At 38.0% G+C, this 22,185-nt stretch overlaps 1 long non-coding RNA gene across 1 annotated transcript; it reads left to right on the top strand.

Moving 5' to 3' along the window:
* The first annotated feature begins 2,312 nt into the window (after positions 1 to 2,312).
* On the top strand, positions 2,313 to 21,234 carry LOC139711946 (uncharacterized). The gene is made up of 3 exons (XR_011709542.1): positions 2,313 to 2,401; positions 5,933 to 6,063; positions 21,198 to 21,234. It is a non-coding gene; the product is annotated as an uncharacterized lncRNA (long non-coding RNA).
* The last annotated feature ends 951 nt before the right edge of the window (positions 21,235 to 22,185 follow it).

The following is a 22,185-nucleotide window of genomic DNA, read 5'->3' as shown; positions in this document are numbered from 1 at the left end:
AGAAAAGCAGTAATCAATACTTGTTTGATTTTGGACATCGTTGTGATAGATATTTGTAATAAAAGTATTGTAAAATCATCATCTAGGTTACACATATGACTGCTTGTAATCTGTGTGAACATGACAAAAAATAAACTTATTGTGGAGAAATCTCTCCAAGAAGTTAATGTGTGGAGCAATCTATCTGACAGAATGTGTGGAGCTACATATTATCTAAAAAAAAAAAAATTATGGAGCAATCTGTGTAAGAAATTAATGTGTTTGCTGCATGTTAGCAGCGTGCTTCAAGATTGAAAGGAGTTTGGGTAGCTACTTGAACCAGTTTTACTTGTCGTGTAGTGACATCAGTAGTTTCACCTTTTACTTTTATTTGTACAGTGTAGGTGACATCATGTCTCAGCTAAGCATGGTGAATGTGCAGGAATGTGTGTGTGTGTGTGTGTGTGTGTGTGTGTGTGTGTGTGTGTGTGTGTGTGTGTGTGTGTGTATTTTTTTACATACATTCCTGTGTATGTATGCTGCAATTTCAACATATTTTGTATGAACATATAAACTTGCAAAACATTTACATAATTGAGAAACACAAACCAACCAAAATATAATCATGTACATGGCACATTTGTATCTGTGCATTTAATTGCCAGTACGAGGTACATATACGGCTGTAGGCCTACTAGGCTTTGAAAGGTGCTGGAGGGGGATGTTCTCATGAGAACAAGCAGAAGCTAAGAGTGACAAATATTAAACAGAGATTACTAGATGAGAAATGGGTAAGTAGGCATTAAAGGTACAATGTACTGTAAAAGTGGAAATCTTCGCGCATTTCGCGCAACCAGAAGCTGCGCGAAAATAAAAACTTGCGAATATTTTTGCGTGCCATATGTTCCAGTAGCTGATGTCTTGATTCCACGAAATTAAAAACACACGAAACTCTTCTTACCTGGCCAAGCTCGAAAAATTAGTCGCGCGAAAAAATATCCACTTTACAGTACTAGTGAGGAGCATTCAGTTGTGCAAAACATGCGAAAGAGAAGGTGTTTTGGGTATAAAATGAAAGCTAGATATGTAAATTAAAAATATAACAACAAACAAACCTTCTTTGGCACGAAAAGATCCCACATGCGTGGAAAGTGGTACGTTGCTCCATAAACAATTCAATACATGATAATGGTAAATAGTCAATGATAAATCTTGTGTAGGATGGAAATTTGTTTGGAATAAATGTGGTAACTTAATTGACGCTATAGGTTGACCTCCCCACCCCCCAAAAAAGAGACTTACTATGCATTTACTGAGATACTGGTAGTCAGTAAGCATGTTTGGTCATCTTCAGTTTTCACCCTCTGCATCCACATTAATTTCCTGTCCATAGGTTTGTGCAGTGGCAAATCCAAGGGGGGTGCACCGGGTGCACACTACCCCTTTAATTTTGTTTTCTTCGTTTTTTAGGTAAAAGAAAAAAAATAAAGGGGGGCTCATGCACCAGGAACCCCCCCCCCCCCGTTTTACTTTTTTTTTTCTAATAAGAGTATGCATGAAGTTGCACGATGACCAACATACAGTATATACCTGTAAGGCCTTTTTTCTTTTTTCTTTTTTTTTTTTTGCTTGTCAGGTGATGAAACCCAGAAGGGTTTTTTTTTTGCTTGCTTGTCAGCCGATTAACTCAGGAAGTGTTATGAGAAATAAAACAGGTGGTTTATAGCAATCCCCCCCCCCCCCCCAAAAAAGGGGGGGCATTGGAGGGGGCATTGGAGTTTAGGGGCATTGGAGTTGGCCTCAGATCTGAGTTCCCGAAACTGATCCGATTTTGTTAATATTTCTGTTGAACTGAAAAAGATAGAGCTGAGATATTGCTATGAAGACATTAATGACTGAAATTTCATGTTTGATTATGAAGGATTCAGGGGTGCCATGATGGGGGGGGGGGGGCGGTGGTGAGGGAGAGGAGGGGATTTTCCACATTTTCTGCATCTTCTTGAAAAAAAATCTGATTTCCACCAAACTTGGCAGATAGCATCTTTATGCCTGAATTAGTGGTGATGTTATCTTAAACTGAGTTAAATCCCCAGAGTCCCTGAGTTTTCCTAATCTTCTATCGGACCAAAAAAGATAGAGCTAAGTTAGTGCTACTATTATGAAGACATTAATAACTGAATTTTTCCTGCAAAATTGGAGTTTTTACATTTCCCGGCGAGCCGTTTATCTTATAACGAGTCCACGTTATGCGTGGCGCGGCGGGAAGTTTGGTTCGCATAAAATCCACGGGCGAGGCGCGCGCGCGGCGGCCACTGACTGATCGTGCCTGAACATCATGATCAACACAGCCAGCCCTTGCCAGCCGGCTGTGGATTGGAACTCTGGCACCTCATAATAACTTGTTTGTGAAGTAGTTAAACAGGTATGCAATAATCCATGCATTGCGTAGCTATAGGTAAGCTGTTATTGTTGTTAGGTTACTTGTGTGCTCACCACTATGCACCATTTACAGATGTATGGTAAAATTACCCGAATCCGAGAAGCTCACCTTTATTTTACCTAACTGTTAGTGTAGTCCCATATACTTATAATTATGGGGTGCACTGTAGCAGCTGCCAAAATGCTTCGTGAAATTAACAGTAACAATTACAGTAGATCTACACTCCTAATATAACGGGTTATTTCTAGTTGTTTAGGCCTATAGCTGTAGATATATGCCCTGCCTGTTGTATATTGTAGACAGTATCTAGAGCTAACGGTTAGAGGCTAGAACTAGAAGTAGAAAGCTAGTTTCTACAGTACAGTCTAATAATGACATGTGTTATGCATTTTATTTTTATGAACATTTCTATCCAATTAATTTAATGCATCATTGAAAACTAAGCTTAGTTTCAAACTGTCAATAATAGTCTGTGGCTGCGTGAGACTAATAGTTAGATCTAAGTCTAAATCTATATAGGTCTAGACCTAATAGAAGCCTCTAGTGATAAATTTAACTGCGACCAGCTCGGACTGTGTATGATTAATGAGGGTACCACTGACCACTGACTGCCACTACTGGCACTAGACCTATCGTCACCAGCAATGGATCTGCAGCTTACTTTACTTATTCCAAAAGTAATTTATAAAACAAATTTGCGTAAGTTTTGCTTTCAATATGCCATAAATACTGCAGTTTTGATTATTGTAACCGTCCTGTTGATTCTGAATCTCTGTACTGAAGTAGTTGACCGAAAGATCGGTCTGTATCTGTCCGTCGGGGAATGTTCCGCGGAGACTGCGTCTGGCTTCACGAGGACAGCGTTAATGGCAAAATATAAAAAGAGTCCTCCGGACAGACGGATCTTTCTGTCTACTGAAGTAGCAGTATTTTACTACATGCCAACATGGGATGCATTTTCTTTGCATGGCTTAAAAGCTTAAAAAGGGTAAGAGGTGTCTACCTCAACATCAATCAGCACCCCCTCCCTCCATAAGTAATACACGTGTACACGTGAATTTTACAGTCATGCGTCATGTTCGCAATTTACCAAGTGGATGTGTAACTGAACCATGTTTAGTTTGTTAGTTTGCTTATAAGTTTGTTTTTCTTGTCTTCGTTATTTAATATTATTTTCATAGCTTATGTATGGCACATAGACACTATCCCACGCGTACTTTTTTGTTCTATACACAACTACTCTAAAAATGATACGTGGTACCCTTACCATACAAGGAGCGCCCCGGGGTTAGTGTGAGACTGATGGTATCTGTCTCTTCACAGTGGGCTTCTTATCTGACATTGGGACATGTCTTGGTCAGCCCCCCCCCCCCCCCCCCCCCCCCCCCGTTTAGACCAAGACATGTCCCAATGTCAGATAAGAAGCCCACTGTGAAGATGACAGATACCATCAGTCTAGTTGTCCATCTGCTCCCCTCTTCACCACGTCATGTTTCCTCATCATTCTATGGCCAACGCCAAAAGAACAAAAATGATGTTAATTTTACCAATGTAACATAGTGGAACGTGTTAGAACCTGGTATGACTAACATTACTATACTTGACTAGAGGTCTATAGATTATATTAATTTATAGGCAGTGAGTGATAAATGAATTAAAATATTCTGTGTCTCCACCATGAAGTGTTGCCAGGAGAGCTGGCACTTTTAAAAGTACTCCCATATCCAAGTATGGTGAAAATTAACTGCGACCAGCCCGTTCGTATAACTGTAAACAAAGAGTGCCCCGGGGGTAGGTGAAAATGAAATAAGTCTACTCATATGGTTGGACTTACTACACATTGACTGCTTTTTAATTAGATAGTCTACAGTACCTTAAGTTGTAGAACCTTTATTTTCTGAGAAAAATATCTCTCGGTTTCAGACTTTCACCTTACTTTCATTTCACCACGTGACAGAAAGTACCTACTGTACCACAGATCCATATCCCGGGCTCAGATTGTTGACTTGTAATGTACAATAGTGTATGTGCGGAATTCTCGGCTACAAATACAAGTGACATTTTTTTTCTGTGCACCAGTGCAAGCTCATCATTTTAACTGACTGCCTGTTCTCTGTTGATAAAGTTTGTAAACCTAAAAAGCCCTAGCCTTATCCTCAACTAGTGAGGATTTTCGAACCCTAATTCTTTTTCCTACTGTTTCCTCATGGTATTACCTGTTCCCTCCTCATTTCTCTTGATTTGTATTAGGGTTTGAATATTCTAGCATGTTGCACCCTGTTGCACAAGTACTTTTGATTTTATTTCTATACACAAGAAAGCCATTGCGCGAAGATGGTTGGTCTAAAAATGGTCGGTCTGTTTATACAATCTATCTGTAGGTAGTTGATGAGTAATACTATTATAATAGTCTACTACTCATCGACCACCTAGTTTTAGATTGAATGGTTGTCATGGGAAGTTTAAGTCATGAAGTCAACGGTCTGGTTGAAATGCTAAAATTACAGTACTTCCCGGTGAAATTACAATATTTTCTCCATACAGGTTAATGTATGCCTTAATAATGACACAATGTATCCGCCTATTTAAATTTGGTACCGGTATGTAAAACGCATTACTGCACAATGATGCTATAGGGAAAATTTGGGTCATGGGGTCAAAGGTAGCCCACAGCTAGAGTATGGATCTGAGGCATGGAATCCATACTACACTAGCACAGCACAAGGCCTTGAAGGAGTCCATAAAGCAGCTGCTTGCTTTGTTCACCAAGATTACGGATGGTGTACTTCCTCCACAGCCCTTGTATCCAATGCCAAACTGGGATGGGACACACTGCACACACGATGCCTCGCTGCACAATGCACCATGTTCTACAGAGTCCACTACAACCTTGTCAACATCTCACTTCTGCCCTCCATCTTTCCAGCCTCTTATATAGGCAGACTTGACCACAAACTCAAATACATGATACCAGAATCTTCAATTGACCCATACAAATATTCCTTCTATCCAAGTACTGTATGGATCTGGAGCCACCTACCAAGCAATGCTGTCACTGCACCTTCTGTTGATACCTTCCAAAAGGCTGCCCTACCAATCATCAGAAAGTTGGAGCCTCCTGATAGGATCCAAATGCTGTAAGCCTGACAGCCTAATTTTTATTTGTGCAATGCACATGCCATTTTATTGTAAATAGTAAAAGCACCTTAAAGCATCGTCGGCCAATGTCGTCATCGCACAGTCCATCCCAGTTTAGCTTTCTACGAGCTGCTGCAAGGATTACCCATTCAAGGTTCAAGGTCAAGAAAATTTCACTATTTTAAAAATGGTTCAAAGTGTTGTCCAAAAATTGGTGTTATTTGCCAATCATGTGCAGCTGTTGTCTCACAGTGGCAAGATGTTCTGTAGACCTATTAATTGGGAGAATGATGTGCTGACATACCAGTCTCCGCAGTGACATTTCTCGTTTTTTTGTGTTTGTTTTTCTTCTCAAACCATTGTGTACCCGTACAGTATTACCCTTTACTGCAGAGAAAGTCACCATGCCTGGGAAATCCACTTCCTCAGTTCGTAGACCAAAGAGATCTTCGAAGTCGAGTTCCAACAAAAGCATCGATGGAAATGTCAGTACAACCAGGGTTCAGGTATGTCAGGACTATACCATTTTTTCTACCATCACATATTAGCCTTTCAAGAGTAATGTAAAGACAATGAATTTGCTGTGTCACTTGCCTATGTGTATTTACTGTGACTTTATACTGTAAGATGTTTGTGTTCAAACTACAGCCTGTCCCCCTCTCTTTAGAGGTTGATTAGAAGAGTCTAGCATCTGCAAGGATTTATACTTGTTACATGACAGGGGAACTGTATTGAAAAGACAGCCACGTGCATGGGAGCTGTGCTAGCACCATTTCTAGTGTTCGTGAACATTATATAGGTCATCAAATGAGGTTCAGAGCAAGTAATTTTCCACTGTCGGTTCTTTCTGTGTACATATTTCCAAGGTCGTTATCGTTGAATTTAATAGTCCACGTTGTTAGATATATCCTATTTGTGCAGACCAGTCATTAGTTTCTCATGGGTGCTGTAGTGATTTGTTGAACTATACAGTGTATTTCACGTGCAGCAACAGCTTGAAAATGAAGACCAAGCTACCTTTTACCCTTTGGTGACACATCATTGCTTCTTTTTCCCTAGGGATTGGGATGAGATTACAAGTCAAGTTCTATTTAAAAAGATCAGGATTCATTGTTAGCAGAAGAAAATTTGATGCAAAGAAAAAAATAACGAGACATGAAAACTCGTCACATTGAGGACGAGTTAGGTGATACGCTTGTGGTCATCAGATGACGGTCATCTGTGGTCATCAGATGACGGTCATCTGTGATCGACAAGAAAAGAATGTGATATAGGCACCTTGAAGTTATATTGAGCGTGCATGCGAAACCGTTTCTGTAACCACTCGGCCACGGGTCATCCACGGAAATGGTAAGGGGCAAGTCCAAGATAAGGTCCCCTCAGAAGGCAAAATTTCATCTTTGCTCAATATTGACATGTTTGGTATCATTTTGAAGCTTATGAGTTGAAGTTTTGATTTCCATGGAGGAAAAAATTATATTACGTAAATTTATGCAAATTTCAAGGGCTTCATTTGCATAAATGTGAAACACAGCGTTACGTATGGGACATTTATAAAAATTCATATTAATTCAAAGGAAAGCAAATGATATTTGATTAATATGTGGACATAAGAAGTTCATCAAATAGTTTAACTTGGTATGAAAATTTAGGGATTATGCAAATGATTATGCAAATTAGCTCGTGTCCTATCATGACATGTCCCATACGTAACAAATTGAGGTCATTTTTTTAGGTTTTTTCTGAAATTGCTAAGGTTATATTAATGCCCTTTTGGAAAGTTCTAATTTATTGTTTAGAGAAATTAAATACCATAGAAAAAAGAAAAAACAGTAAAAGGAATATTTTTTATTAGGCATTGAAATAATGTTACGTATGGGACAAATGCGTTACGTATGGGACATCCTCATACATAATGCATGTGAATGCATGTAGCTAGCTGGGAAGGTCTCTCAGTACACAAATGGTCAATCATCCTGAAGAAAGCATCCCAACATTGTAGCTACTTTTTGAGTTATAGACACTTTAAACAATACATGTACTTGACTGAACAATTTTCTGAAAGGGGGAGGGGAAAATGGCAAAATACACAATGAAAAATCAGCATTAAAGGGATGGTATAGTTTTTTGTGGAAATGGGGATTCAGTTTTCAACATTTAATGAGATGATTGGAAACTAATTATATGAATTACTAAAGAGCATACAATCCTAAGACTAGAGGAATTCAAAGTTAAGTGATGGAGATCCAAGTTGAAATGGTTGTGATATAAATATTTAAACAGAATATAAAGTAAAATGATTTTTTTTTTTTATTGCAAGTGATACACAAATTGTCCTTATTCAGGTTTCAATAATAGCCACAACAAAATTCATGGGTAATCTACTCGATCACTGGGGTTCCATGCAGCAGGTATTGCTTATTTATAAAAATTAATATTTCTTGTGTCAAGTTGTTTTTTATTGAAACGAAATGGCAAACTGCCCTTCATCAATGGAAGTAAACACCTTCAACTATTCAAGTTTTCAGTAGTAACTATCCTGATAAAAATAGGGCACACATGTACATACTCAGGTTGGTCATAGAAATATAGAATATGATTAAATATGATTATGATGGTAAATATTTGGGGAATATTGTTCCCTTGTCAATCTGGATCAGTATTTGAGTAGTGTCAACTGATTCCATTTCAATAATTATGCAAAAATTTGTTTATGGGTATTTTGCAAAATTATTTTGCAAAATACCCATAAACAAGTCTCTCCACACACTAAACGAATGGGGGACAAGGGGCATGCATACTCAGGTTGGTCATAAAAATATAAAAATATGATTGAATATGATTAGGATGGTGAATATTTGGGAAATATTGTTTCCTTGACAATCTGGATCAGTATTTGAGTAGTTTCAACTGATTTTACTTCAATAATTATGCAAAATACCCATAAACATGGTTCTTCACACACTAAATGAATGGGGGACAAACTGTCCCATACGTAACTGTCCCATACGTAACACGTCATGTCTGTCTTTAATTAGAACCTGTAATTAGAACTTTTTACCTAATGACACGAAACTTACCTGTGATAATCTTGAGTGTTGTGACTTTCATCACAGTGAGTTACAAGTTGTAGAATGAAATACTTTCAGAGAGTTTTGAGGTTGAAAAAAATGTTCAAAAAAACAAAAATTTTCTGGTCCCATACGTAACGGCACATATTTTCTCTTCTAGAATATAAATGTGAAGGTCATTTTTCTCCACTTTTTGCATGATCATACTTCTCCTAGATATCAATCACCATGATAAAGTTTAATATGGTCAAAAGCCATTAACACTATTTTTCAGGTCATGAAAGTCTCTGAATGTCCCATACGTAACGCGCGTGTTATCTTGGACTTGCCCTAAGACAAAAAAACAACAACAATGTATAGATATAACAGGGGGAAAGTCAATGCCCACTCAACTAACGTGGCCGTGTGAACATCTATTGCATTGATAGACGGAAAAGCGGCCTTGTAACGACTGAGGTCGCTATGCCATTTCTGGCAACTTGGGAAAAATACGTCCCGCAGATATAAAACCTATAATCGGCTGGTTTTCATACCTTGCCTTTAATCACAATTTTCAGTGTAATGACGTCATCAAATTACAAAATAATGACATCGTCTTGAAAGACAATTGTTCAAAGTACAACACCTCAGTCGTCGTCATTACATACTATGATCGGTTTGACAAAGTCAACCTGCAAAATTTTGCTGCAGTCGAAGCAATGTGGTCTCCAACACACAAAAAAGAGGGATATGGCGTGTGTGTGTGTCTGTGTGTGTATAGGTGCGTTTATATACGAACGTGATTTCTACATGGACGAATATGTAATACAAAATTGAAGAAAAAAAAGTAAAATAGCTAAGTATTTTGTTTCGTGATCTTGTGGGGTTCGAACCCGCAACCTTACGTCTCTGAGACGTCGCCTTTAGCCACTCGGCCATACGTCTCGACGAGAAAATATGGGGAACGTAAACTTATGTATGTGAAAGATACATGAGGAATCGTTTTGTCCACATTCCATTTTCATTTTCAGTTTTAAACTGCAAAATTGTCAATCTGATGAGGAGATTTCAAAGAATAAAATGCATGATTACTGCAGCTTATTGTCTCAGCTACAACATACTAAAGTTTCAGAGGAAATGGAGCAAAATCAGCTGAGATAAAGGTGCTTAAACGTTGTCAAGTCAATGCATAGTTTAAAAAAAAATCACCTCCCATAGACATAACACGTAAACTTGTCCGATTTTGAGTCTTTACTTTTAATCACAATTTAAGGTATGATGACGTCATCAAATTTCAAAACCATGACATGGACTTGAAAGACAAATGTTCAAAGTACAACATATCTGAATTTGGGATAATATTGAGCTTAAACAACAGAGATACGAGCAAATGAATGTCAGAAACAGTACCTCAAAAAAATTAATTCCACTTTTTTGATTTCAGATGATGATATGATGACGTCATAATGTATTTAGGGAAATATTGATACTTGAAACGTTATTTTCAATTCATATGCTTTTGTAATATGCAATAAAAACATAGGGTCACCTGACGTTTTAAAGAGCTATGGCGAAATAAACAAAGACATGTTTTTCGCTATATTTCCACATAGACGCGCACACGAAATTTCAACTTTGACGCCAGCGCATTCCCTTGTTATAGGTCGTAATTGATCGGAAATCAATGGATATTGTTACTTAATGTATCAGGAATCCAAATCTGTCAAAAAATGTGCATTTTCATGTTACTTACGCGCACTGCGCGCGGAAATGCGCGGACGGACGTGAACGCGCGGAACGCTTAAAATTGTCTGAAACTTCGAGATTTCCCATTGGGAAGTTGTTTTGAGCCTTTAAAAAGTTTGACGCGCGCGTACGCGCGCGTAAAGATGTCCTTGGTAATTAGCATTACAAAGTAAGATAGAGCGTCACCTGAACTTTATGTCCACCGAAAATGATACAGAAATGTCCTTTAGTTATGAAGTTATGATCGATCATGTAACATGTCCGAAAATCACAAAATGGCGCCTAGATGACGTCATAGATACGTTACTGTCATGAAAACCTTATTGTGGCTAGATATTGTCATGAGACATGTTGACTGAAAATGTCATGTTATTCCGTCATGTCAATGTTGAGATATTCACGACACAAAATGTGCCAGAAAGAAAGAAGAATAAAAAGAAAGAAAGGAAGATTTTGACAAACACAATAGGTGATACGCTAAAAGCGTATCACCTAAAAAGAGAAATTTTGACAATCACAATAGGTGATACGCTGATAGCGTATCACCTAAAAAGAGAAATTTTGACAATCACAATAGGTGATACGCTGATAGCGTATCACCTAATAAAAAACGAGACATGAAAACTCGTCACATTGAGGACGAGTTAGGTGATACGCTTGTGGTCATCAGATGACGGTCATCTGTGATCGACAAGAAAGAATGTAATATAGGCACCTTGAAGTTATATTGAGCGTGCATGCGAAACCGTTTCTGTAACCACTCGGCCGCGGGTCATCCACGGAAATGGTAAGAAAAAAACAACAACAATGTATAGATATAACAGGGGGAAAGTCAATGCCCACTCAACTAACGTGGCCATGTGAACATCTATTGCATTGCTAGACGGAAAAGCGGCCTTGTAACGACTGAGGTCGCTATGCCATTTCTGGCAACTTGGGAAAAATACGTCCCGCAGACATAAAACCTATAATCGGCTGGTTTTCATACCTTGCCTTTAATCACAATTTTCAGTGTAATGACGTCATCAAATTACAAAACAATGACATCGTCTTGAAAGACAATTGTTCAAAGTACAACACCTCAGTCGTCGTCATGACATACTATGATCGGTTTGACAAAGTCAACCTGCAAAATTTTGCTGCAGTCGAAGCAATGTGGTCTCCAACACACAAAAAAGAGGGATATGGCGTGTGTGTGTGTGTCTGTGTGTGTGTGTAGGTGCGTTTATGTACGAACGTGATTTCTACATGGACGAATATGTAATACAAAATTGAAGAAAAAAAAAGTAAAATAGCTAAGTATTTTGTTTCGTGATTTTGTGGGGTTCGAACCCGCAACCTCAAGTCTCTGAGACGTCGCCTTTATCCACTCGGCCATACGTCTCGACGAGAAAATATGGGGAACGTAAACTTATGTATGTGAAAGATACATGAGGAATCGTTTTGTCCACATTCCATTTTCATTTTCAGGTTTAAGCTGCAAAATTGTCAAACTGATGAGGAGATTTCAAAGAATAAAATGCATGATTACTGCAGCTTATTGTCTCAGCTACAACATACTAAAGTTTCAGAGGAAACGAAGCAAAATCAGCTGAGATAAAGGTGCTTAAACGTTGTTAAGTCAATGCATGGTTTAAAAAAAAATCACCTCCCATAGACAATACACGTAAACTTGTCCGATTTTGAGTCTTTACCTTTAATAACAATTTGAAGTATGATGGTGTAAGTCTTCTCGAACCAAGAGTGTGGAACGGAAGCTTCTACGTGAAAGATGAATCATGACGATCACTCGTGACCGACACATCTTCAAAGGGATCAGTTATTAGAAGTGGAAGCCCTCGTGCCTAGATTATTGTCTCAGCAATTCCAAAGCAATGATACCCTTACATTTAGGTATACCATAATTTCCCTCTGAAATAATTGGTATTATTCATGTACAATTGCTTGCCTTGTCCATAAACTTTGCTTTACAAACTTTCAGTGAAAGGTGTCATAACATAATTCTGTAACTCCATTAGCAGTGATTGACTACATAAAATAATAAAGATATATCAAATTGAACGCTTAGCGCGTATAACTAAGGGGGATTTTAGCCTGATGCTGTGTTATTCACTGCTCAGATACCAACAACACTCATTACCTACGTCTACGTATAGAGAAACAGCCATGACTAAAATAAGGTTTTCCTTTTCTTTGGCAGATAGACACACAACCCCTTTGAACACACTATAACTGACATGGAGGGACATGGAAAAGTTCATTACTACTACTAAACAGTGATGCTTTCTCCTCATGTGGCACAAGATACCTCTATAGCAACATAAAACCTGTCTACAATTCCGTTATTGGGTCAAACAATAACAACCTGGAATTTCAAAGAGACGAGCGAGACGCCATACACCTGGCCTAGAATTAATTTATTCAGTTGCCATTCCTGCTCCAGTTGAGTTATGTAAATTATTTTCCGACCTGTCTTGTGCAGTGTAACAGGAACAAACGTTGAGAAAAGGAAAGAGAAAACGAAAGGTGGCAAGCGGGGCACTGTATACCAAGGGCACTTTACAACATTACGTATGATAAATGAAGCAAATCCATCCTCCAGCCTCCGACAAAAAAAGGGAACCTGAGTGACTGTGTGTCGTGGGGTAATGACATCGGAATGAAGCTGAACTGCCACAAGAAAAACAAAGAAAGAGAGAGAGAAAAAAAATAATAGCGTCCTGCGGGTCCCGAACATCTCGTCCTAAGGTAGTGCATAATGACCATGCAGCGCGCTAAGCGACTATAAAGCCACACGGCTGTCCCGAAGATTAGATATGAAATTCATATCTTTATATCATTTACAACATGAAAAAGTTCATTACTACTACTAAACAGTGATGCCTTCTATTCATGTTGCACAAGATACCTCTATAGCAACATAAAACCTGTCTACAACTCCGTTATTGGGTCAAACAATAACAACCTGGAATTTCAAAGAGATGAGCGAGACGCCATACACCTGGACTAGAGTTAATCAATTCAGCTCCCATTCCTGCCAGTTATTTAAACGTACATGTTCCTACCACCTATCCTGTTACAGTATAACAATAACCAATGAAGAGAAAAGGAAAGAGCAAACGAAAGGTGGTAAGCGGGACACTGTAACAGGGGGCAATTTACAACATTAAGTGTGACAAAATTAATGAAGCAAACCCAATCTCCAAACTCCAATACAAAACAAGGGAAATAGAGCAGCCGTGTTCACGGGTTACGTACACTTGATAAAATAATACGATAAATGATATCGGAGTAAAGCTGAACTGCCGAAAAAAAGAGAAAAAAAGAAAGAACGGATGAAAGTCCTGCGGGAGTCGAACCTCTCGCCTTCCGGTATGGCGTTATGAACAACCAGCGCGCTAACCGATTATGCCACATGGCTGTCCTGAAGATCGAGTGCGAAACTTAAATCTAAATACCATCGTGAGTGTGTTGCCTTGTGATGGCGCTATTCAACTTCCCACAAGTGGCAGCGTGGATTCGATCAATATATAGTTGCAAAGAAAAATTGGGAATCGTTCCGTACAGATTGTATTCTCATTTTCAGATTTAAACTACAAAATTATCAACCTGATGAGGAGATTTGAAAACATAAAATGCATGATTACTAAAGCTTATTGTCTCAGCTACAACATATTTATGTTTCAGAGGAAATGAAACAAAATTAGGTGAGGTAAAGGTGCTTAAACGTTGTCAAGTCAATGCATGGTTTGAAAAAAAAATCACCTCCCATAGACATAACACGTAAACTTGTCTGATTTTGAGTCTTTACCTTTAATCACAATTTCTAGTATGATGACGTCATCATATTTCAAAATCATTACATGGACTTGAGAGGCAAATGTTCAAAGTACAACATATCTGAATTTGGGATAATATTGAGCTTAAACAACAGAGATACGAGCAAATGAATGTCAGAAACAGTACCTCAAAAAAATTAATTCCACTTTTTTGATTTCAGATGATGATATGATGACGTCATGAGTTTTCCTGGCAATATTGGTACTTGAAACGTTATTTCCAATTCATATGCTTTTGTAATATGCAATAGAAATATAGGGTCACAGGACGATTTAAAGAGCTATGGCGACATAAACAAAAACATGTTTTTTCACTATATTTGCAGAAAAACGCGCGCGCGGAATTTCAACTTTGACGCCAGTGCATTCCTTTGTTATAGGTCAAAATCGATGGGATATCAATGGATATTGTTACTCAAAGTATCAGAAATCCAAATCAGTCAAAAAAATTGCATTTTCATGTTGGTTACGCCCTCTGCGCGCGAAATTGCGCGGACGGACGCGCACGCGAAAAAATGTTTGAAACGCTTAAAATTGTCTGAAACTTCGAGATTTCCCATTGGGAAGTCGTTTTGAGCCTTTTAAAATTTTGACGCGCGCGTACGCGCGCGTAATGAAGACCTGGATAACTAGCGTTAAAAAGTAAGATAGAGCGTGACCTGAACTTTATGTCCACCGAAAATGATACAGAAATGATATCTAGTTATGAAGTTATGATCGATCATGTGACAAGGTCCGAAAATCACAAAATCGCGCCTAGATGACGTCATAGATATGTTACTGTCATGAAAACCTTATTGTGGCTAGATATTGTTATAAGACATGTTGACTGAAAATGTCATGTCATTCCGTAATGTCATTGTTGAGATATTGACGACACAAAATGTGGCAGAAAGAAAGAAGAATAACGAGACATGAAAACTCGTCACATTGAGGACGAGTTAGGTGATACGCTTGTGGTCATCAGATGACAGTCATCTGTGATCGACAAAGAAAAGAATGTGATATAGGCACCTTGAAGTTATATTGAGCGTGCATGTGAAACCGTTTCTGTAACCACTCGGCCACAGGTCATCCACGGAAATGGTAAGACAAAAAAAAACAACAATGTATAGATATAACAGGGGGAAAGTGAATGCCCACTCAACCAACGTGGCCGTGTGAACATCTATTGCATTGCTAGACGGAAAAGCGGCCTTGTAACGACTGAGGTCGCTATGCCATTTCTGGCAACTTGGGAAAAATACGTCCCGCAGACATAAAACCTATAATCGGCTGGTTTTGATACCTTGCCTTTAATCACAATTTTCAGTGTAATGACGTCATCAAATTACAAAACAATGACATCGTCTTGAAAGACAATTGTTCAAAGTACAACACCTCAGTCGTCATCATTACATACTATGATCGGTTTGACAAAGTCAACCTGCAAAATTTTGCTGCAGTCGAAGCAATGTGGTCTCCAACAAACAAAAAAGAGGGATATGGCGTGTGTGTGTGTCTGTGTGTGTGTATAGGTGCGTTTATATACGAACGTGATTTCTACATGGACGAATATGTAATACAAAATTGAAGAAAAAAAAGTAAAATAGCTAAGTATTTTGTTTCGTGATCTTGTGGGGTTCGAACCCGCAACCTTACGTCTCTGAGACGTCGCCTTTAGCCACTCGGCCATACGTCTCGACGAGAAAATATGGGGAACGTAAACTTATGTATGTGAAAGATACATGAGGAATCGTTTTGTCCACATTCCATTTTCATTTTCAGTTTTAAACTGCAAAATTGTCAATCTGATGAGGAGATTTCAAAGAATAAAATGCATGATTACTGCAGCTTATTGTCTCAGCTACAACATACTAAAGTTTCAGAGGAAACGAAGCAAAATCAGCTGAGATAAAGGTGCTTAAACGTTGTTAAGTCAATGCATGGTTTAAAAAAAAATCACCTCCCATAGACATAACACGTAAACTTGTCCGATTTTGTGTCTTTACTTTTAATCACAATTTAAAGTATGATGACGTCATCAAATTTCAAAACCATGACATGGACTTGAAAGGCAAATGTTCAAAGCAAAACATATCTCAATTTGGGGTAATATTAAGCTTAAACAATAGAGATACGAGCAAATGAATGTCAGAAACAGTACCTCAAAAAATTTAATTCCACTTTTTTGATTTCAGATGATGATATGATGACGTCATGAGTTTTCCTGGCAAAATCGGTACTTGAAACGTTATTTCCAATTCATATGCTTTTGTAATATGCAAGAGAAATATAGGGTCAATGGACGATTTAAAGAGCTATGGCGAAATAAACAAAGACATTTTTTTTCACTATATTTGCAGAAAGACGCGCGCGCGGAATTTCAACTTTGACGCCAGTGCATTCCTTTGTTATAGGTCAAAATCGATCGGAAATCAATGAATATTGTTACTCAAAGTATTAGAAATCCAAATCGGTCAAAAAAATTGCATTTTCATGTTAGTTATGCCCTCTGCGCGCGAAATTGCGCGGACGGACGCGCACGCGAGAAAATGTTTGAAACGCTTAAAATTGTCTGAAACTTCGAGATTTCCCATTGGGAAGTCGTTTTGAGCCTTTTAAAATTTTGACGCGCGCATACGCGCGCGTAATGATGACCTTGGTAACTAGCGTTAAAACGTAAGATAGAGCCTGACCTGAACTTTATGTCCACCGAAAATGATACAGAAATGATATCTAGTTATGAAGTTATGATCGATCATGTGACAAGGTCCGAAAATCACAAAATGGCACCTAGATGACGTCATAGATATGTTACTGTCATGAAAACCTTATTGTGGCTAGATATTGTTATGAGACATGTTGACTGAAAATGTCATGTTATTCCGTAATGTCATTGTTGAGATATTGACGACACAAAATGTGGCAGAAAGAAAGAAGAATAAACGAGACATGAAAACTCGTCACATTGAGGACGAGTTAGGTGATACGCTTGTGGTCATCAGATGACAGTCATCTGTGATCGACAAAGAAAAGAATGTGATATAGGCACCTTGAAGTTATATTGAGCGTACATGCGAAACCGTTTCTGTAACCACTCGGCCACGGGTCATCCACGGAAATGGTAAGACAAAAAAAAAAACAATGTATAGATATAACAGGGGGAAAGTCAATGCCCACTCAACCAACGTGGCCGTGTGAACATCTATTGCATTGCTAGACGGAAAAGCGGCCTTGTAATGACTGAGGTCGCTATGCCATTTCTGGCAACTTGGGAAAAATACGTCCCGCAGACATAAAACCTATAATCGGCTGGTTTTGATACCTTGCCTTTAATCACAATTTTCAGTGTAATGACGTCATCAAATTACAAAACAATGACATCGTCTTGAAAGACAATTGTTCAAAGTACAACACCTCTGTCGTCGTCATTACATACTATGATCGGTTTGACAAAGTCAACCTGCAAAATTGTGCTGCAGTCGAAGCAATGTGGTCTCCAACAAACAAAAAAGAGGGATATGGCGTGTGTGTGTGTCTGTGTGTGTGTATAGGTGCGTTTATATACGTACGTGATTTCTACATGGACGAATATGTAATACAAAATTGAAGAAAAAAAAGTAAAATAGCTAAGTATTTTGTTTCGTGATCTTGTGGGGTTCGAACCCGCAACCTTACGTCTCTGAGACGTCGCCTTTAGCCACTCGGCCATACGTCTCGACGAGAAAATATGGGGAACGTAAACTTATGTATGTGAAAGATACATGAGGAATCGTTTTGTCCACATTCCATTTTCATTTTCAGTTTTAAACTGCAAAATTGTCAATCTGATGAGGAGATTTCAAAGAATAAAATGCATGATTACTGCAGCTTATTGTCTCAGCTACAACATACTAAAGTTTCAGAGGAAATGAAGCAAAATCAGCTGAGATAGAGGTGCTTAAACGTTGTCAAGTCAATGCATGGTTTTAAAAAAAATCACCTCCCATAGACATAACACGTAAACTTGTCCGATTTTGTGTCTTTACTTTTATCACAATTTAAAGTATGATGACGTCATCAAACTAGAAAACATCGATATGGATTTGAAAGACAGTTGTTTAATGTATAATATATTAATCGTACGTTGTCAGTTTGCTATTGACATGACGATCAATCACATGAATATGAGGCAGCTATTAGTACCTGTATGAAATTATTGTAGGCATGGTTATCAAATTCCCTTAAAATTTCCTTATTATTGCTTTATTTTTACACACAGTTAAGCTATCTCTTTAAACTCGTCACAGTTTAATGAGAATCATGAACATCATACATTAGTACCATATTCAGTTCCATAGCTGATCGCGTTTGCTAATTAATTAAGATTTATTGTCTAGAATGTGCCATATGGCCAACCTGTATACACACGTGGACACACAAACACAATGCTAAATGTATGTATCAAACCTCTGTAACACAACTTTGAACTAACTGTAGAAAGTATCGCTGCACTTATCATACATACTTTTTATCATTATCTGAAACTCCACAAAAACCACTAATTGACAAATAATCATCAATACAGAAGACTGACTTAAAGGAACAATTCAAATACCTTTTTTTACAATGTATAGCTTCTTACATGTATAAAATCAGCACAAAGTAACCACGACTACATTGTGTTACTGAATTGATATGAACAAATTTCATTTTCTTACAATATACCATGATCAGCTTGAAAAGCCCAGCCTGCAATATTTTGCAGCAGTCGAAGCAATGCAGTCTCCAACGATATACAAAGGGATACTGTGTGAGTGTGTGCGTATAGGTGTGTTTACATGCGAACGTGACTTCTACATGGACGAAGGTGTAGTACTCCATTGAAGAAAAAAAGTAAAAAAAAAATTATTATTTTCTTTCGTGCTCTTGTGAGGTTCGAACCCGTACGTGTGCAACCTCACGTTTCTATGACGACACCTCTAACCACTCGGCCATACGTCTCGACGAGAAAATTAGAGGAACGTAAACTTATGTACGTGAAAGATGAATCAGGAATCGTTTCGTCCGCATTCCATTCTCATTTTCAGTTTTAAATTGCAAAATTGTCAACCTGATGAGGAGATTTCAAAGAATAAAATGCATGATTACTGCAGCTTATTGTCACAGCTACAACATACTTAAAGGGGAAGGCTAGTAGCTGATCAGTGGGAATCAGTGGAAATGCTGGGAGATGATTGTTCCAATCCTTATGGGATTCATTCAAGAGTTCATTGTGTATCTATTGTTGTGTGAAAATGATTTGCTTCAGAACGGTCTCATATTCAAGTAATGTGCAGATTAATGCTCCGTCACTGACCAGGGACGCTAACCTGGAATCATTAAACTGCACATTACTTGAATATGAGACCATTCTGAAGCAAATCATTTTCACACAACTATAGATATACAATGAACTCTTGAATGAATCCCATAAGGATTGGAACAATCATCTCCCAGCATTTCCACTGATTCCCACTGATCAGTTACTAGCCTTCCCCTTTAATTTTCAGAGGAAATGAAGCAAAATCATCTGAGATAAAGGTGCTTAAACGTTGTCAAGTCAATGTATGGTTTTTAAAAAAATCACCTCCCATAGACATAACACGTAAACTTGTCCGATTTTGCGTCTTTACCTTTAATCACAATTTAAAGTATGATGACGTCATCAAATTTCAAAACCATGACATGGACTTGAAAGGCAAATGTTCAAAGTAAGACATATCTGAATTTGGGGTGATATTAAGCTTAAACAATAGAGATACGAGTAAATGAATGTCAGAAAGAGTACCTCAAAAAAATTAATTCCACTTTTTTGATTTCAGATGATGATATGATGACGTCATGAGTTTTCCTGGCAATATTGGTACTTGAAACGTTATTTCCAATTCATATGCTTTTGTAATATGCAATAGAAATATTGGACGATTTAAAGGTTCAATGGACGATTTAAAGAGCTATGGCGACATAAACAAAAACATGTTTTTTCACTATATTTGCAGAAAGACGCGCGCGCGGAATTTCAACTTTGACGCCAGTGCATTCCTTTGTTATAGGTCAAAATCGATCGGAAATCAATGGATATTGTTACTCAAAGTATCAGAAATCCAAATCAGTCAAAAAAATTGCATTTTCATGTTGGTTACGCCCTCTGCGCGCGAAATTGCGCGGACGGACGCGCACGCGAGAAAATGTTTGAAACGCTTAGAATTATCTGAAACTTCGAGATTTCCCATTGGGAAGTCGTTTTGAGCCTTTTAAAATTTTGACGCGCGCATACGCGCGCGTAATGATGACCTTGGTAACTAGCGTTAAAACGTAAGATAGAGCCTGACCTGAACTTTATGTCCACCGAAAATGATACAGAAATGATATCTAGTTATGAAGTTATGATCGATCATGTGACAAGGTCCGAAAATCACAAAATGGCGCCTAGATGACGTCATAGATATGTTACTGTCATGAAAACCTTATTGTGGCTAGATATTGTTATGAGACATGTTGACTGAAAATGTTATGTTATTCCGTAATGTCATTGTTGAGATATTGACGACACAAAATGTGGCAGAAAGAAAGAAGAATAAAAAAAAAAGAGAAATTTTGACAATCACAATAGGTGATACGCTGATAGCGTATCACCTAATAACTGCAGCAAAGTTGGCACCCCAACATGACACATTTGTGATATTATCAAAAAAGATCATAGAAATTTGATACTGACTTGTTCCAGAAATATCTTAGACCATATAAAAGTGTCAAGCCTCTGTACTAAATGTCTTCAGAATTTGTTGAAGTCGAAGAATTATGAGATCAACCTGATGCTGTTCATACAGAAATTACTTAGGGATTTGCAGTTAGTCAAATGCAGAATTTTTTTATAATGTTTAACAAGTGCAATTAAAGAGTCCACAACTGGGCAAAGTATAAGTACCAATCATACTTCTTTCACTGCATGATAAGAATATTTGGGAGTAATTTTGAAATTACTGTGTCATTTTTCTGTAGATCTCAAGAAGAAAGCGAGGTAAATCTGAAAATCTAGGTGAGTGAAGATAGCAGCGGACATGCTAAAGCAGTGTAATCCATCCATTCCCTTCTAGTTAGGACAGTGAAGGTGTTGCAGCAATACTCAAGTGCTTCTGTACATTTTCTTGGTATCTTTTGAAGTATTTACCGTGACAACAGTTACTGATGGAAAAGGTTTGGGAAAAGGTGATTGTTTATTGTATACACCCAGTCAAAATCATCTGGTTTTTGCCTTCTTTTGATGCTTCCTCTTCCATGACTCACAGCTTGCATGCAACAGAGGTATGTAAATGTAGACTTGTACCCAGCAAATTTGTATGTTACATTTCAACAGCTATATTTTGATCAGATCATTGCTGATGACAAAATGTGAAAATTGTATTAAAATGGGAGTTGCTCACCGTGCCAAGTTACATATGTGACGGTGCACCTCAAAACGAACATAAAGTCGCACACACTGATTTTGCGTGGGGACTGAAAATAAGTGAAATGGGTCAACCTAGCCGAACTTGACTTTTTCATATTTTCTGAAAGAGCGGGTCTTATTTTACATTATGCTAAAATCTGGTATCATGAAACGGGCAGGAAAGTGTGTTTTTTTAGTAGTTTATCTCGAACATTTTTGGTAGAATAGTGTGATTAGGTGTGTCTTTAGAATCTCTTTTTCATTTCTGAAAAACCTTGTCCACACTCTTCACTTTCAACTCTAATAACTTTTGAAAGGATTGTGCAACTGCTTGGAAAGTTGGCATTAATTATGGACAAATTTTGCTAATAAGGCATGCTTAAATTCAGTTTAATCTGATAATCCCTTCATTGCTGTTACTCTGGCGGTTTACTTGCTGTTTTTTGTCCCACTCATCGCACAGCCAGCACGGTTTGGTACAGATTAAGCGCTTGAATAGACACTGTACTTTAGAGCCTCTTTTCTCAGTTCACACTTTTCCTGAGTTTGTACTTTCTTTCC

The sequence above is a fragment of the Diadema antillarum genome, unplaced genomic scaffold (genome assembly GCF_040938485.1).
Source record: "Diadema antillarum isolate AM-2024a unplaced genomic scaffold, OU_Dant_1.0 seq00001738_RagTag, whole genome shotgun sequence".
Taxonomy (NCBI): Eukaryota; Metazoa; Echinodermata; class Echinoidea; order Diadematoida; family Diadematidae; genus Diadema; species Diadema antillarum.
This window is presented reverse-complemented; position numbering and strand designations above follow the sequence as displayed.